This window comes from Pollicipes pollicipes, unplaced genomic scaffold (genome assembly GCF_011947565.3).
Source record: "Pollicipes pollicipes isolate AB1234 unplaced genomic scaffold, Ppol_2.1 Scaffold_6686;HRSCAF=7923_pilon_pilon_pilon, whole genome shotgun sequence".
Classification (NCBI taxonomy): Eukaryota; Metazoa; Arthropoda; class Thecostraca; order Pollicipedomorpha; family Pollicipedidae; genus Pollicipes; species Pollicipes pollicipes.
This window is the reverse complement of record NW_023596921.1, coordinates 18,457,575-18,471,294: the sequence shown is the minus strand read 5'-3', so window position 1 is coordinate 18,471,294 and position 13,720 is coordinate 18,457,575. Positions and strand designations below refer to the sequence as shown.

At 50.3% G+C, this 13,720-nt stretch overlaps 1 long non-coding RNA gene across 1 annotated transcript; it reads right to left on the bottom strand.

Moving 5' to 3' along the window:
• Positions 1-3,266: 3,266 nt before the first annotated feature.
• On the bottom strand, positions 3,267-4,800 carry LOC119107049 (uncharacterized). The gene is made up of 3 exons (XR_005095189.1): positions 4,720-4,800; positions 3,903-3,983; positions 3,267-3,446 (listed from the first exon to the last, which is right to left on the bottom strand). It is a non-coding gene; the product is annotated as an uncharacterized LOC119107049 (long non-coding RNA).
• Between the last annotated feature and the right edge of the window lie 8,920 nt (positions 4,801-13,720).

The following is a 13,720-nucleotide window of genomic DNA, read 5'->3' as shown; positions in this document are numbered from 1 at the left end:
AGGTGCATTGAGGGACATGTTAGGCTAGCATTTTGCACATACTATATTATTCCAAGACACCCAATGTTTTTTAATGGCACACTGCTTAACATCACAAGTTCAACGAGATCTCCGGTATAGTGATGTCAATTGATCACCGTGCCTTGCTCGCACTCCCAAGAGAGTGGAAGTATGTCCGTAGATAGCACATGAATCAGCTGTGCCATATAAAATGGAGATGTGGATGCGCTGATAATCATGCCCGACGAAACAGAAGCAAATGCTAACGAAAGGTTTTGTGCCGGCGTGCTCCAGCATTGGCATTGGTATTTTGGCAATGGGAATGGTTGACTGTAAATGAAAATAAGATGTAACAAGCAGTGCATATGGGAAAGAATGAGACACAACACAAACGAGCATGAAAATGTGGCTAATCCGCCCATCGTGCAAAAGGACCGCTTCGGCGCTGGCCTGATACTGCAACACACCTCCACATCGGCACCGCGTTACCTGCGCTATGCTGCGATGCCCTGCGACACGCACATCTTGAAGGAGCTCTTGAAGTCCTGCACGTCCGTGGTCAGCCGGTTGATGACCTCGCCCGTCTTGTGGTGGTCGTAGAGGCCACATCCTGCTCCATCAGCACGCCGAACAGCTGGGAGCGAAGGTCGGCCGCCATGCCCTCGCCCATGTACGACAGGCACACGATGTAGGCCAGCGTGAACAGCGACTGTGGGCGATAGGGGGCGGGCTGGTGTGATCAGGTAATACGTGGAGCGCGCGGCAGAGGTGTCTCGACAATAAATGCAGGAGAAATGGGCACGACGCAGAACCCTGTGAAGGGCAGCTGTCGATAGCAGAGGCTAAACGACAGACAGCGTGCTCAGTAGGTGTCGAAACGAGGAGTATGTTCAGCCCCTACGCCACTGTGTAGTGCAGTGGCTGACATGACAACGAAGTAGATTTGCACACGACATGGCCCAGGGCACCACGGGATTGCAAAGCAGCAGCAACAAACACAAATGACTAACGACGAAAACCGAACTGCTTTCTGCACTGCCACGTCATCTGAGGCAAACGATATTAGGCGAAAAGTGACAAAGCCTCATCAGCGTGTCACATCCACAATGCGGCGGCATTCACCGTGGCTTTTAATGACGCACACTTTATCCTTAAGTGAAGGCAGCATAGCAATTAGTCCGGCGCAATTGGCTCGAAAACACGCGACAGGCTCTCTGAGAGGTCAAGAGACAATAACTATCATATGTGAATACAGTGTCGCTAAGCAGGCTGACCAGATCCAGAAATTTATATCTGCCCACCAGCATCCAAATATGCCTTGCAGACAGCCCTGATCCCAACTCACCAGCCCGGTGGCCAATGACCACCATCCACACTCACAATCACTATCAACAGAGCCCAACGAGCAACACGGCGTCCAGTAGGCCGGCTAAGCTCCGCGAGCCAAACAGGGTCAGGAAGAGTCTGACAGCCCCACATACATCGGGCAAGAACAGACGGAAGCAGAGGGAAGCAAGCAGAACCAAAGCACACAAGAGAATTGAAGCAAACATGGACAGGACAGCACAAACACATACCACGGAGGACTGGAACAGGCCAGTTCAGACCAGGATCGGGGTGTCCAGACAGGATTAGCACAGGCTAGTTCAGATCAGGATCAGGGTGTCCAGACAGGATCAGCACTGGCTAGTTCAGACCAGGATCAGAGTGTCCTGATGGGATCACAACAGGCTAGTTCAGACCAGGATCAGTGCACCCTGATGGGATCAGCACAACCTAGTTCAGACCAGGTTCAGGACGTCCAGACAGGATAAGCACAGGTCCGTTCAGACCAGGATCAGGGTGTCCAGGCAGGATCAGCACAGGCTAGTTCAGACGAGGATTAGGGTGTCAAGGCAGGATCAGCACAGGACTACTGCAGATGGGACAAGACCATCTGAGCAGTCTCGAGTAGGACGGACCAGGCGCAGCTGACCAGTCACTGCAGTCGAATGAGCAGAACCAGGCAGCGCCGACGTGCACCAGACGAGATCAGCGGGAACCAGAGAGCACCGGCATGCACCAGATAGGATCAGTGGGAACCGTAGAGCGCCGACGTGCACCAGACGGGATCAGCGGGAAACCAGAAGCGCCGACATGCACCAGATAAGATCAGTTGGAGCCACAGAGCGCCGACGTGCACCAGACTGATCAGCGGGAACCAGAAAGCGCCGAATGCACCAGATGGATCAGTGGGAACCACAGAGCGCCGACGTGCACCAGACGGGATCAGCGGGAGCCAGAGGGCGTCGACGCGCACCAGACAAGATCAGCAGGAGCCAGAGAGCACCGGCATGCACCAGATATGATCAGTGGGGACCAGAGAGCGCCATTATGCACCAGACGGGATCAGCGGGAACCGGGGAACGCCGACGTGCACCAGACAGGATCAGTGAGAACCGGATGTGACCGAGAGGATCACGTACGACCAGGCAGGTACACAGAGGACCGGAAATAACAGACAGGGTTAAACCAGACTGACGCGAACCTTACGGGGTTTGGCTAGATGAGAACAATATGGCTTACAGCATGATCTTGTCCAAGAGATGAGACGACACTAAAGAAGACCAGAGCTGAGCGTACAGAAACGCACGTAGTTCTAGCTGACCACTGTAGACCAAACACACCTACACACCAGGCCAGGCAGGACCAGACGCCAGACAAGAAGCAACCAATCGGACGAGACCGGCTCGTACAAAGCTCCCTACCACCCGGACCAGACACCCGCTGCGGCCATCCCAGTGCAGCACCTGCAGGCCGTAGAACGAGATAAGCCGAATGGCCGGCTGGCGTAGCTCGTCGCTGAACTGGCCGCCGCCCTCGCCCGACGCAAAGTGGGTCAGCACGTTGATGAGGTCGCCCAGCAGCCGGGGCACCTCCACGTTGCAGAGGGCGACGACGGCGGCGCTCTGCGGAGGACGATGCTGTCAGCCGGCGCAGCTTAGTGCAGGTTGATCAACACTGGACGCGCCCTGCGCTACAATTTTCCCGTCAAACATATCCCAAAACCACTGTCATATGCTGACCGGCAGTTCCCCAGTCGTCGTGCAATAGCTCGAACTCGTCGCCGGTCACTCACAAAGATCGCGCCGACCAGGTAGTGCAGGTAGGGCCAGAGCAGGCGCCAGAGGCGGCGCCAGTCTAGCCGAGCCGCCTCGGTGGCCGCCTCCTCGGGCATCACGCGCGTGTGCTCTGCCTCGCAGAGCGCCGCCGCGCGCCCCAGCCGCCAGCGCCAGGCGCCACATGCTGCCACGGCCAGACCAGCTGGCAGGCAGCGCGACAAGCGTGGACGCGCCGGCAGCCATGGCGACAGGCCGGGCCGAGCGGGACCAGCGCGCACACGGAAGGCCAAGTTGGATGGCTTGCACTGGCTGAGCAGATGCTTGCAAGGCTTGCACCATGATAACCTGAAATCAGGGGTAATTGGATGCTTGCAACATATGAAAACACATTGGTGTGCACTGGTCTGATTAATTTATGCACAGTATTTTTTATAAATGTTATATCTACCATCTTAAGTGTTTGTGAACTAATTATTCAAGCATCTGTCCCAGCCAATGGTCTTTATTTGCAGGAAAAAGTTTTCCACAGGTACTTCTTTTGCCATCTTAAACTGCTATTTGATCCTGAGAATGTTTGAGAATAAATGAGAATGAACACTCTTCTTTTTTAATCAGAAAAATCACCAGCCAAAACATTGGGTACAATTATCATGGCAATTATATGAATATATCCCATTATACATCCTGCATGACAATGCTTGAGGCATTTACCACATGTATATTGCACCTAAAAAATACAGTTCAAGCAAAATAAGCAAGCTAACACATCTAATCCATCAAACAAAAGTTATAAATATTTACCTGATTGTGTGTATAACAGCATTCTTGGTGGGCAAAGAAGCTTGCAGTCTCATAAATGTGAGCAGCATACTTTGATAAGCTCTGAAGTGAAGAAACCAGGCTTAATAAAGGAGTAACATTATGACAATGAAAATCAATGGCATTTCAATAATAAATGCAAACCAGAAATTCATTTTACTTTTGATTCATTCCATCTTTCCTTTTTTTGATGCTTTTCATTTTCACCAGCCATGAATCAACCTAAGCTGCTATGTTCTAGGTCTATATAACTGGGGTCCTTCAGTTGGCCATCATTTTAAATTTCCCCTAAATAAAATAGCCAGTAGATTATGAGAATACAGCTTAAACTACAACCAATGATCATTAATTACCTACACTTGTGCTTTTTGGAAAAGCATACATGACAGAAGTGTACAATGCCCAGTAATGCCATCATTTGAGGACAATGGGGCCTACCGAAATCTAGCTGATACTTGCCCTGGTATCATGTAGGGGTTCCAACTTATATCAGCATATTGCATGACCACATAACTTCAGGTATAGGAAGCTGAGATATATTTTATATAGGATACCAAGTAAAAAGCAAGACATGATGGAACAAATTGACTATGCCGGCATGCACCAGGCATGTCCAAGCTCATGGCACATCATTACCTATTTTAGCTGTACCAAATTACTCATTTCTTTACACACTATTAAATTAAATGAGTCAGAGTGGCACAACGCTCGAAATCATTTCACATGTTCACATGTTGTCCATAGCACTGCCAGACCAATTTCACCATGATATTCTAAGACAAACTGCACGACAGAGGACCTTGTGCTTAGAGCTCATTGAGGAAACAATATCCTGAGAGTAATGACCAAAGGAATTAGGGTGTTAGAGGTTTTATTTTTCATGCAGCATCATACGAGAACCGTACCTGTATCTTTCTATACATAGATTGTCGAGCTGACAAATGCCGCTATTGTCAAATATGCGCATGAAACCCTACCAATTAATAGCTGCCATATCATAAAGAAAATCCTCTAGGAAAATGCTACCTGAAAAGTTGGTAGGGGCCGCGTACGTTCAAATCGCACCTTTTCTTGGTGGTCTGGAAATTCAAAGACTGTACAAAACTGGGTATATTAGGTTTTCAGATGACCAAGAACAGTTTAAAACAAAAGAGAAGGACCCACGAGAAAAGATAAAAAATATTCAGTGATTGAAAAACTTGTTAATTGGGAATCTTAAGCATTATTACGCTCTCCAGGGGCCCAATGTTTCCGGGGATCTATATGCCTACTTGCCGGGTCATTCCGATTGTTAAGAAGTCTTCTATGTTGCGTTTAATTTCTTTGCGTTTGCTCGGAGGGCACTGCGCTGTTGCTGTGCCCTTCCTGCAAGCGTGCCGGGGCGTTCTTGTCAATCAGGGGCCCTACACGGATTTTTTCCATTCGCCAGAAAGGCTCTATCAGTTATAGCCAGGGTCCCATACGTTAACCTGCCGGACTATTCTCGGTTGCTCAGAGACCCCTTACGTTGGTTTTGGTTCACCTACCGACACACTGGCGATATCCTCATGGGCCCTTTACACTGGTCCAGGACGCTTCCAATTTTAAGTCACTTTCTTAGGGCCTGCGCTCTTATTGGGGGCCATCTGTAAACCTGCTTATGCACACTCGGTAGTTCGGGACCCTCCAACATGGGCATTGGGTACTTTCTGTTATAATGGGTGTCCCTACACAGTTGTCGACGCTCCATCTATTAACATGCTCCAGCACACTGGATCGTTTGCGGGCCCTGCGCATTGGATATTTCAATGTAGGGCCCTACACTCTTGTCGCGGTCATCTGTTTGCCGGCTCGGGTACACTCCATATTTAAGGGGCCCTCCATACGAGGTCTTGGGTACGTTTTATTTGCATAGAGGGCCCTACGCTCTTAACGATATCCTTACCTAACAACATGCTCTGGTGCACTCGATCATTCGGATCCCTCTACATCATGTGGTGGGCATTTCATACTTGAACGGAAGACCTTACGCACTTGTCGGGGCCCATCTGCTAATCTGCTCAAGCACAACGGATTGCTTGGGAGCCCTGCACATTGGGTATTTTAATGAACGACCTTACGCTCTTGTCAGGGACCATCTGACGGCCTGCATGGGTGCACTGGATCTTTTGGGGATCTTCCACACTAGGTCTTAGAGTGAGTTTTGTTTTAATGGGGACCCTACAATCTTGTCAGGGGCCTATCTGATAACCTGCTCCGGCATATTCGATCGCTCGGGACTCTCTACATTGGGTTTTGGGTACGTCCTATTTGAACTGGGCCCCACGCACCTGTCGGGGGGGGGGGGGGGGGGCTCTTTGTTCGCCTCACTGTTCAGCCACACTGGATTGCTCGGGGGCCCTGCAGATTGGGCTTTGGTATTGAAATTTAGGGCCCTACGCTACTGTCGGGGGCCATTTGATAATCTCTTCGTGTAGACTCCATCTTTTGGGGTCTCTGTGCACGGGGTTTTGGGTACTTCTTATTTGAGTGGAGCGCCCTGCGCTCTTGTCAGACCTCTTCTGATGAGTTGCTCGGGTTCATACCATCGTTCGGGGGGCCAATTACATTGGGTATTGTGTGCTTCTATTTGAATGGAGGGCTCTACGCTCTTGTTAGGAGCCGTATCTGTTAACCTGCTTGAACACATTTGATCAATCGGGGGGGGGGGGGGGGGGCTCTACATTTGGTCTTGGGTCATTCCTATTTGGATGGAGGTCCCTACGCTCTTGACAGGGGCCCTATATGATAACTTGCTCGGGCACTGGTCCTGCGCCCTTGTCGGGGGCTACCATCCGATACCTGCCCGGGCACACTCGATCATTCCGAGGACCTCCATGCCGTGTTTTGGTTTCTTCTTATTTGAGTGGATGACCCTATGTTCTTGGTGGGCCCCACTTATTAAGCTGCTCAGGCCGCTGGCGATCACAGATTGAGAGGAGGAACGCACGGAACCATTTCCTCGTGGACCATGCCAAGGGGACTTAAAGACTCTTAAGGGGCCCACAACCGGCTGAACGGACACAGTTTTATAACAAAACAAAAACACAACAAAATTGGACGTCTTTGAGCCTACAGACGACCTAGAACAGTTGCTGGCAAAATTGAAGATTTCATAAGCGGGGAAGTCAATTCCTGGTTGATTTAAAGGTGTTCTTGTGGGAAATTTTGTGGTTCATTACGCAGTGAAGAGATGTTACGCTGTTGCCCGGACCCTATATGTCCACTTGCCGGGTCAGTCTGATCGCTAAGGGGTTTTCCACGTTGCCCTTGATCTCTTTGCAGATCAAGTGCTTCCACGTTGCCCTTGATTCTTGATCGATGAGGTTTTCCTCCGCGGATTTTTCCCGTTCGCCCGAAAGGCTCTACACGCCTTTCCCGGTGCCTTTCCCGGTGTCCGGGACTAATGGCAGCGCACACTCAGTTGCTCAGGGGCCCTTCATATTAGTCTCGGGTTCTTTCCGCTTGCTCGGAGGGCCTTGTGCTGTTGCTTGAGCTCATACATGGTAAGTCAACGAGACACTCGATCCTCCCCCCTCCTTTGATCAGGGATTCTTTCCCTTTGATCTCATCTTCGGAGGACTCTTCACTCCTGTCAAGGCTCTTTTTGTTAACCCCCTTGCTGAGAGGGTCCTGTGCCTTGGCCGGGGCCTTATATGTCAGCCTGCCGGGCACCACCGATAGTTTAGAGGCTCACCACGTTGGTCTTGGGTTCTTTTGCTTGTTTGGGGCACCCTATGCTTGTTGACGGGAGCCTGTTTGTTTGCCTCCTGTGGCCCCCATGATAGATCAGGTTTTGTCCCTATTGGCATTCATGCCTTGGCAATAGAGCAGTAGTCGGATATGCGCCAATGAATTTTTACGCACCATTGTCGAACGTAATTTTACGTGCCAGCCGACGTAGCACAGCACCATTTTCCTTGGCTATTGAGTTTCTGACTTATTACACTTGTGCATCATGCTCTAAACATATTTTGAATGTTAGGATATTGTGTCCTCCTTTGCAACCAAGGAAAAATTCTGCATTAGTCATCAGCCATCACCTGGTCACATCGTCACGCCGGCTACCCGTAAATAAACTAGAACTAATGTCCGCGCTTGGTTTTGATGGCATTTAGCGGCCAACATGAGTTTATTTTGTCAGGTCGTTACGAAACACTTGGCCTAAAAATCACAGGATTTGACATAATCGGTATAAAATGAGTGAGCTCTATGTATGTGCAGCACGCAGCACGCCCAAGTGGTAGCACGTAGCACGTCCAAGTGGTAGCACGCCCAAGCACGTTTAAGTAGCATGCCTAGCTTCATGTAAGGCTGGGCACAGTACGGTGGGTTCCCGTTTTATTAAGCATATATATATATATATATATATATATATATATATATATATATATACGTATGTATGTATGTATATGTGTGTATATATATATGTGCAAATTCACGCAGTTTGTGACGTCACGTGCCGGCTGGCGATGATGCCTGTGCCACGTTCGATCCACCGTCAGCACGTTTGTTGCTGGAATGCATGATGCCAAACGTGCTGACAGAGTGTTTGATGTGTAAGCTGGCAGGAAAGTTTTTTAACTTTACTTACCCTTCTTTCTTTACGTTTTACTTAAAACCACACACGAAGGTCGCGTTCGATCTGTCGTCAGCACGTTTGTCACCATGAATCATGGCCCAGTATTCGTCCTATGTCAGGTCATGTAACCACAAAGTCACGTGGCCTGTTACGTCACGCGCCGGTTGACGATGATGCCAAGATTCTTCTTTTTTTTGTCAGTCCGTCAGCATGGAGAGACAGCACCACCAGTTTGGTTGTTTTTGCGTTAGCGAATGCGTTAGTTGGGATCGGGCACATGTATCTAATTTTGAGGGAGTTGCGAGGTGAGATAGATAAGGAGCGAATCGAAATGCAAAGAGAAGCCATGAAAAGGTAAGTGGCAGTGACTGGTGTGGTGTGTGGTTACCTTTCCCAGTAAATTAATAGCGTTATAAGTAAACACTTAAAATGATAGCGACGAAATTGGAACGAATTGGAAATGGGAAAAATCACTCAATGCCTGGATAGGATAGATGATGGTTATACCGGAGCAGAAGCCACACTTCCAAATGCCACTTTGTACGAAGAGTGTCGGCGGTAAGCCAGTAAAAAAAAATCCGTGAGCCAACAAATCGAACGCTCAGTCAGACGGCGTGACGCACACCGTCCAGCTGACAATCGCGCTGACGACAGATCGAATGGGGCCATGCTTTCAATGGTGCCGTATCCATCGGCCATCGCCTATCGGTCTCATCGGTCCCGTTGGATCGTCAGCATTGGCGTTATTACGAAGGGAGGAAGGCTGAAGTAGGAAATCAGCTGTTCTGTGATTACTTTTGATTTGTTTCACAGCGCTGCTCCAACGTCCGACCTTGAGTCGCCGCCGGCCTGAAGCAGTAGAGCTGGCGGGCGGGGTGGGGGGCACAGGAGGCACGTGCTCCCCCTTAGGTTCCGAAGGGCCCTTAGGGTCCCTGGGAACCCACGATTGAGGGCCCGATCTGAGGGACCGAAGGATCCGAAAGGCCCGAAGAAAGGTTGACCGGAGGTCCCATTCAGGGGCCCCGGGCCTGCAGGGCCGGACACTCCAATGCCAGTGAGAGAACCGTGCGCGCTGCCCAGGGGCCGACTGAGTTGATGAGGGCCTGTATTTTGGTCAGACTCCCCCAGTAACGCACAGCCGGCTCAGTGGCGGCGTGGGCCCAAGGGCTCATTTCCCAGGCAGGAAAAAGCGGGAGCCAGCAATTTACATTGCCCGGGGCCCCACAATGTCTAACAGGGACTCTGTGCTGTGAAGGGGATCCGAGTCGGCCACAGACAGTGTCCCAGGAGGCCCGAAGAGCCTAAAGGGCCCATAGGCCCGAAGATTAAGAGCCCGATTGAAGGGTCTACGGACATAAAGGGCTGGCCGGTCTTATCAGGGGCCCCGAACTGCAAAAATGAACTCTCAAATAACGGCCGGCGGGCCTTTTGCGCCGATCTGGGACCCCCTTGAGTCGATATGGGCCTATGTGTCGGTCAGGTACCACAGTACCGCATAGTCGGCTGTGTGTCGGTATGGGCCTGAAGATGCACTTCCCAGTAAACTATAAAGCCACATCCAGTTATTTACGCCGGTCGGGGGCCTTGTATCTGTCACAGGCCCAAAGCGCCTAACAGAGGGCTCTGTGCTCGCAAGGGCCTCGAGCCGACCAAGGGAAGTATTCGACGAGTGCCGAGGAGGGGCCCGGGCGACCTGCCGGAGCCAACAATTAACACGCGCTCGGCTGGGGGGCCAAATTGACCCCCTAAGGTTTTTTCCAGAATGGTTTCCGAACGGCGCGGCGTAGCCGCGTCAAGTTTTGTTTAGCCGTAGACAATTGAATAACGGATCGTTTGGTATCAACAAATTAGATGTACCTTGTAAGGTCGTTGACCTATGGTAGATAAAAAACAGGCCATGGTTTTAGCGACGTCAATTTCTAGGGAATCGTTCAGTCTGATGCAACAATGAAGTGTTAGACGAAACCATAAGAAACCATCTTTGAGATGCTTTCTTAAACAACATGAACATTGAATGAGCAAATTACGGTGACCTAAGGCCAGGTATAACGGTCAGACCAAGCTCAAAACCAACCTGTTTTATTACTCCAGAGCTTGCTATATGGGATAGTTTCCGTCGCTCATCTCGAATTTATTGATGACATGAACCGCATTATACATCTTCTACCGACTTCTTAGAGGTCATAATAGATCACTGACCCACGACACCGGTCAGCATCTTTTTTAACACACTGGCTAGCGTAATCTTTGTTGCTTATTCAAATGCAAAAATCAGAGGAGTGTTGCATGATTTTGGTCACCATGACATTCAAAAGGTCGAACAAGGTCACTGAATTTAAACGACCATGTGACCTTTTGCTTAGAAGCAGTTATCTAGGTTCTGGTGGCCCTTTGAGGACTAACCTGGAATTTGACCGTGTTTGACTCTATTCGACCCGAAGGTCATGACCTAGGAACCTCAAACTTTGACCTAAGTGACTTCACATACAGGTCAACACACCCTGTAAATCTTGTGTTTCTAGTTTTCTTAGTTCCCGAGATCTCATGGAAGGGTCAAATTAACCCCTTTCCTCCCCCCACCCGAGCGAAGGGTATCCGGCCGGCCACCTGGGCGCGTGTTAAAGGCCCGGTTGAAGGATATAAAGACACAAAGTACTGGCTGTACGCCACATAAGGAATCGCGGTCCGTAGGATCGTGACCTGAAATATCAGTCACAGATTCTCTTGCACCGTCTGAGGAACCCCCAAAACAATGCGGGTGTCTAGTCGATCAGAGGCCTCGGACCTCGAGCAGTCGGCTCTATGTCTGTCTGAGCCCTTGAGACCCATAATCTACGCAGAAACGAGGCCGAGGTCCGCGATTTGCAGCCTTAGAGGTCCCTGATACAATGAGGGGTTCCTGTATCGGTTAGGGGCCACAGTGCCGAACAGGGATCCTGTGTTGGCAAGAGGCTCCGAGTCTTGGCGATGTTTGTCGATGTGTCTTTCGAGACCAAAGATCAAGAAACCGGTGGGATGGCTGATGGTCACAAGGGCTCGCTGTAGGTCACATGAAGGACCCCGCCCATAGGGCTGTGATCTCATATGTCAGTAAGATAACCCATTGCCCCGATACGGACCCTTGAGACAGAGCGTTCCTTTATTTCGACCAAAGATCACGAACAACGAACAGTCGGATCCGCGTTGGTGTGAGCTCTGGTGGCACATTTCCCAAGCAGAGACAAGGCCTGACCCGCACTTTACATTGGTCGGGCTCCTGTATTGTTCAGATGCCAATAGTGCCTGCCAGGACATTCTGTATCAACAAGGGGCCTCGTTTCGGTCGGGAGAAGATTTGCTCGACATGGACGGGGACGGGAGCCGAATGGTGGAGGGTCTCTTGCGTTGGTCCGGGCTCTCTGATTGTTGAAATAAACATAGAGTTATGATGAGTGCTCACGCCGAGATAAGGAAAGAGTCCTGTGCCAGTCAGGGCTCCCAGCACTGAACGGTGGGCCCTCCAATCAAATTCCAGCATGAGCCCGTTAACCCGAACTGGAGTCTACGTGCCAATTAATTGATCACCTTCGGCGATCAGGGACGCGGTTGCGTTAATGACGGCTCATGCGTCGATCCGGGGTCAACTGCGCGGGTCAGAAGGCCTCACGCGTCAGGGAGTGGACCGATAAGATGTGATATATTTCTCTAAGGGCTTACGGATCGGGCAGGGGATGCCCCCACGTGTCGCCAGAATGACGGCCGGAAAAATACACCACAGTTGGACAGAATGGTCCTTCAGCTTTTGACCGGGGACAACAATGTGCTCGGTAGTGTTGTACTCAAGGGACCCCTTTACCGAAAACAAATAAGGGGTGTCATCAGTGTTGAATGGAGTGGGTCGAAATGGGTTCAAAACGCACAAGGCCCAAGGCCGTCTCATGTTTCCCTGGAACGTTCATTATTTTGCAGAATTGACTAGTGAAACAAATGTCATTAAAAAAGTTTGAACCTGCGCACCGGGCGCCGAGAGTGTAGTGCCGACTGCGCGTCTGGGAAACCACAAGCATGGGGTCCGATTCTCCACGGTGCCCGCCCTTCCCGCCAGGGTGAGAGGCTGGCGGCGCCATATAGTCCCAGCATCTGCCCCAATGGCACGCCCGTAATGTCGCGGAGCAAGGATAGCCATGGCTTGGGTCATAGTTTTCGCAAAACCGAACGTCGTTGGCCACTGCAGGTAACACCAGGAGGCGGGCCGAGCGCCTCCTGAGCGCCGAGCGCGCAACAATGACCATCATAAAATAATGTTTCCGATAGTCTTTCAAAATTAAGTTGCGTAGCTCAAAGATTACGCTGGGCGAAGCTTTCTTTAAAACTTTGAGGTTGTCCTCTAGACAGATTAATAATAGTTACAGTTAATAGTAGTTACAGTTAATAGTTAATAATAGTGCTGCGCGGCCTAAAGAGATTGCAAAGCCCGGCGTTGAGTTTTTCGTTTCGAAGATATGCCAGCGCGCATGCTCAAAGCTGCGTTACATAATTTGCACCACTAACCGATTCTGACTGATCGTTGAACATATGCAGGCAGCCATGGTTCGGTCATGTCAATGCAAATTGTTGACATATTTTTATCTTCGATCTACATTCACGGAATCCTTGCCATAACTGTGCAACCCAGATAAAGATTCTGACGAAATCTCTGAGTTCCTTCGGTTTAGAATAGTCAACTGGACCATGATAAAACGAACAGCTTCGGCAATTTATTTAATGCAGTTATTAACCCGTGGTTTTGTCAGTTTATTTACTGTAGACTTGAAGCAGAATTGATTTTTGTGATTGATTTCGCGGTAGTGTCTGTCCTATTCCAGCTATAGAAAATGCACACACACACACACACACACACACACAACACACACACACACACACACACACACACACACACACACACACACACACACACACACACACACACACACACACACACTGCCAACCCACACACACACACACACACATGCACCCCAACACACACCTCCACCACCACCTACCACAAACCCCCAACACCACACCCACGCGCACGCACGCACGCACGCACACACACACACACACACACACACACACACACACCACACGCACACACACACATGCACCCACACATACACACATGCACCCACACGCACACACATCCACCCACCCACCCAACCACACCCACACCCATACCCACACC